This window comes from Rhopalosiphum padi, chromosome 1 (assembly GCF_020882245.1).
Source record: "Rhopalosiphum padi isolate XX-2018 chromosome 1, ASM2088224v1, whole genome shotgun sequence".
Taxonomy (NCBI): Eukaryota; Metazoa; Arthropoda; class Insecta; order Hemiptera; family Aphididae; genus Rhopalosiphum; species Rhopalosiphum padi.
This window is the reverse complement of record NC_083597.1, coordinates 86,732,920-86,737,927: the sequence shown is the minus strand read 5'-3', so window position 1 is coordinate 86,737,927 and position 5,008 is coordinate 86,732,920. Positions and strand designations below refer to the sequence as shown.

Genomic DNA, 5,008 nt, shown 5'->3' with positions numbered 1-5,008 from the left:
ATATTATTATTATTATATGAACAGTAAAATGGATTAGATATATTTATATGGAAAATTTCAATCGCGTGATTTCTTTTATTATATTACATTAAATTTATTTGAACGAAACGATTAAGGATTATATAATAATTTTAACAAACAAAATATAATAATTGACGTCTGCAAAAAAAAACAAAATGTTTAATACCTATTCGAATACACAATAATATTAGTGCAGACGTGTACCTAGTGTACCTAGTACAAAGAGTAAAGAGTAAAGACCTAGGTTTATTATTAATGCAGTACTTTTGTAAATAATTGTTGTATAAACTTCAGTTAAAGGTCGTATACCTTCAGTTTTTGTAACTTATTTTGATTTTGGTGATGTAAGATTCTTTGAAATCGTAAACAATTATCGTGATAAATTATAAGTATAAGTTCGCGTAAAATAATTTTCTACCGTATAAGTTGACATAACAGTTAACTAAAAATATTAAATCCTGTAGCTAGTGCGACTATTATAACGCTAATATTTGATGTCACGCAAGAAATTGAAACTATTTTAATCTAATTATTCAATATTTAATTTATATGAATATAATAATAACAATTATTATTATTATAAATTATAATATGATACGATAATAATTAATGTGTCGTACGTGATATGTGGAAATATATTTTATACACTGATATGTAGACACTGGTATGGGCCGTAGGCTGTAGCCACAACCAACTACTAAGAAATAATATTTAAATATTGTGAAGGCATTCCAACACTGTCTTATACACTATTGAATCTATATGTGAAAATTAAAAGTTTTTTTATTATTAACGAAAATGATAAAGGGATTATTACACGCCGATTCCACTAACTAACATAATATTATAATACTATTCTTCGAAAAATCGCTTTCAACGGAACGTATGCATATTATATTATACCTACTAACAACATATAAAATTATAATTTTAAATTTTAATACTCGAATAATAACAGGAATCTGCTGTACTAACGCGTATAAGCACGTGACACGTAATTGGGATTGCTCACTGAGAATCAGCTACACAATATTAGTAATATTACATATATAATGACGTACAAAAATTTACATTTATGCTTCAAAATCTTGTGTAACTGTAGTAAAATATATTATACGTGTTATAATACAGTGACTGCAGATGACTTAAATATAAAAATAAAGATATTACAAAATGTATTTACGAATAACGATTTTCACCGACCTATATGGCTATATGTTTATCTTAATAATATATTAATATATGTAATATGTATACTATACATTTTTTTAAGTGTATGCACAGGGCTGTAGTGCATCTATTATTTTAATGTGGATTTAAATTAACGAATAGTGAAATATAAATCTGATTTAAGTTACAACCATTCCAAATAGAGTATTTAATTGTATATATTTAGATATTATATACTCGTACAGTCGTATCTTACAGTGCAAAAAATTGCATATAAATGGTTATTTACATTTTTATTTCATTTATATATTATTATGCTTTTTATTATATGTATAAATATAAAATATGTGTTGTGTAACTAAATTTAGTCACGCACTCACACCTCATATAATAGATTATTTTAAATAAAATAAGCAATACATTTTTATTTTTTAAATTCAATTATCAATACAGTTACAGAATTATTATCTATTAATCTATCTATATACTCGAAGTATACTCATTATCATTGAAGAACAAAAAATTTAACATTTTTACATCATATTATTTAAATAATTTATAAATTCATAGTTCTGTTCTTAAAATATATATTATGAATTATGATATGTATAACTAATTAATACTAACGTTAACCGTTAATTTATAAAAAAAAAATTATTTAGAAAACTGCAGGTATAATAGTGTCATCGGAGAAAAAAAAGCCATCATAAGGGCTAGAAATTAACTCGAAATAATTATAAAACAAAATTATACCTTTTAAATTTATCTCACTTTTGAAATTTTATTACTCGTTTATGGTATATAATATATATTATATAGGTAATAAACTTTTCTATTTACTTAGAAATGCATCTCTATTGAGTATAGTATAGTTTAGCAGTTTAGCTCATAGTTTACTCGATTTACATTGACTGTTAAATCTAATGTGTACTATACGATTACACAGTACACATTTTATTATGCATAGACGCATGCATAAAGTTACCTAGTGAGAATAAGTAAAAATGCATGGGCACATAATACGTATCATATACCTACGTAATAATTAACTGAAATTTGTTTAGTCGTTGTTTGCAGAGTATAGACAGCCCATCCCGAAATGTCAAGTTCAATATAAATTCTTAACTTACTCTAAACCGTTATTACCGATAATATGATATTATCATTAATAATGTTTATAATTTTACTACCTATATTTGTTCTGTTATTTACGAAGATTTATATAAGATTTATGTGTTAAACTAGAATTTTGGGGGAAATGCATATATGATACTTCATGCCCCAAGCATCACTTAAAAATTAAAATCAATAAATCATCATGATTAGTGGTATTTACAGTAAGAGTAGTAAGACAATATATTTCATAGTTATTTCACACATGATAATAGTAACGTTGGTATGTATATTATTCAACACTCAATATGGTGTTATAAGGGGACATTAAACCGACAGTATTTATTTAAGTTCCTCGAACGTATGTAAAACATATTATGTCATATTGTCATCGCTATGTATCTAATACTAATACATATAATAAATAGTAAATCTATATCATTATAATATACGAGTTGAATGTGTAATACACTAATATACCTTACATTATATTCATGCATGTGTTTATATTTATATAAATATAATAATAATTAATATATATATATAATATAAATATCGATAGTAAATTAGTAAATAACATAGAAAAGTAATTATAAAGCTAAAATAACAATTCCAAAAATTAAATTTTTAAAAGCATTTTATTATAGCCTTCCAAATGTCCATTCTTAAAAGTTACCACGGACTAAAACCGCTTATGTTATAAAAAAATATTTGTTAGTTAGATTGCTCTTCCATACTCATACTCCTAAATATGTAAGGATAACCTATAACAACATTAAAAAAAAAGTTTAGTATAATGTTTAATGATTTTCTATGAAATTAAAAGACTTAGTACAATTCATACAATATATAAACTATATCACATACATAATATGTTTATGTTAATAGGCTGATTCTGTACTATTGTTATTATCATATATATGTATACTTACATATTCAATTTAATCTCTTAAAAATTCTGATGATTTTTTTATGGGAATAATTACGATTTCATCATTTTTCTACTTAATCGTTCATAAAAAAAACTATTATAATTAGACAACATACATACACATATTATAGATCGAAATGATCGAATATTGTACAATTATTATTGATATATTATAACTTATAAGTATTAACCCGCCATTAACCGATAGTCAATGACGGCTGACTGCTGACGGTTGATATTATGGTCTTTATAATATTATAAAAATAAAAATCCCAATTTTAACTATCGTAACCGAATGAACCGACATGATATGCGTCTATAAAAATACAAATTTAATTTTCCATGAATATATCATATATTATGCACATGCCTAATATAATAATATATTAATATGGAGATTGGAGGTTATTAATACTTACTAAGTAAACTGTTGGTTTACCAATTACCGATATATTATACTTAATTGAAAGAATAATTAATCGTATTTTTATATTAAATCAATATAAAATAGATAAATACCTATATAGTACATAATTATAGAGTACATGATATATCATCATACATTCATAGTTCATATATCATACGAATAGGAGCATATTATTATTAAGCCTATTACGAAAAATACCTATATGCCTATATAGTAGCCAGTTGCTAGTATATACTGGCTAGTGGCTATACAGTATTTTTGCTATTTTGTTTTTTTCTTGAGTGAATTTTTATTAGCAGATAATAGATAATAGACAGTACATTAATATATTATACTTATACCTACCTATTAAGTCTTCAAATGGTTCAATTTATTAATCATTATTTATTAGATTTGCAGTTGCCAATTGCCATCAGTTATATAATACCTATACTATATAATATATAGTCTATAGTGGTAGTATACTAGTATATAGGTTCAACAGTAATAGGTTTGGAATTACGCGGCAATAATTTTTTAAGAAACTTTTAAGCGTTTTTGAGGATCTTATTGAGCAATACAGCGGAAAGATTCAACTTTTGTCCAACGTTTCTTACTCTTTTATAGTTGTATATTTGAAAGTATAAAATTAAAATATAAACTAATACAAACGAAGTCTTTGGATTGTTAGACCAAATTCATAAATTATTATTAAGCAAATTGAAATAATAATTTGTAAATATGTCAGAAAACCTGTAAATATTACAATACAAAATACAAACAAATTGTAAAAAAAAACATCATTTCAATATAAAATTCAATTAAATTGTTTTTGCAAACATGTAAAATACAAATCGTATTTAAATAAGGATGTTTTACCCAACTGACACAACAGCCCGGATAGCTCAGTCGGTAGAGCATTAGGCTTTTAACCTAAGGGTCCAGGGTTCGAGTCCCTGTCCGGGCGAACCTTTTTTGCATGTTTTTTTCATGCAAAAATTTTATTTTATTTTTTTTATTTATGTCATTTGAATTGACAGTACTCAAAAACCTATTTTGTTCTTATTATCATATACATTTTACGCTGACTTAAAAAAACGTACAAAAAAAACAACATTTTCGAAATCACGTCTAATAACCGCGTTCAACAGATGGCGCACCTCGTACCGCATCGGCTAAACAATTATCTCGATTGAATATAATTTTTAATAATAATTACTATTATTTCACAATAGATTTTATGATTTAATCGTAATATTACATGGTATTATTAGTTATTACTACAAAAATAATTCTTAAATAACAAATAAACCCTATACCTACAGTTTACAATTCCGCGATACGCTTCATATAGATATGATATTTGT

General features: G+C 24.7%; 1 non-coding gene across 1 annotated transcript; it reads left to right on the top strand.

Annotated features, from left to right (window-relative positions):
- The first annotated feature begins 4,535 nt into the window (after window positions 1–4,535).
- Window positions 4,536–4,608, top strand: Trnak-uuu (transfer RNA lysine (anticodon UUU)). The gene has a single exon. It is a non-coding gene; the product is annotated as a tRNA-Lys (tRNA).
- The last annotated feature ends 400 nt before the right edge of the window (window positions 4,609–5,008 follow it).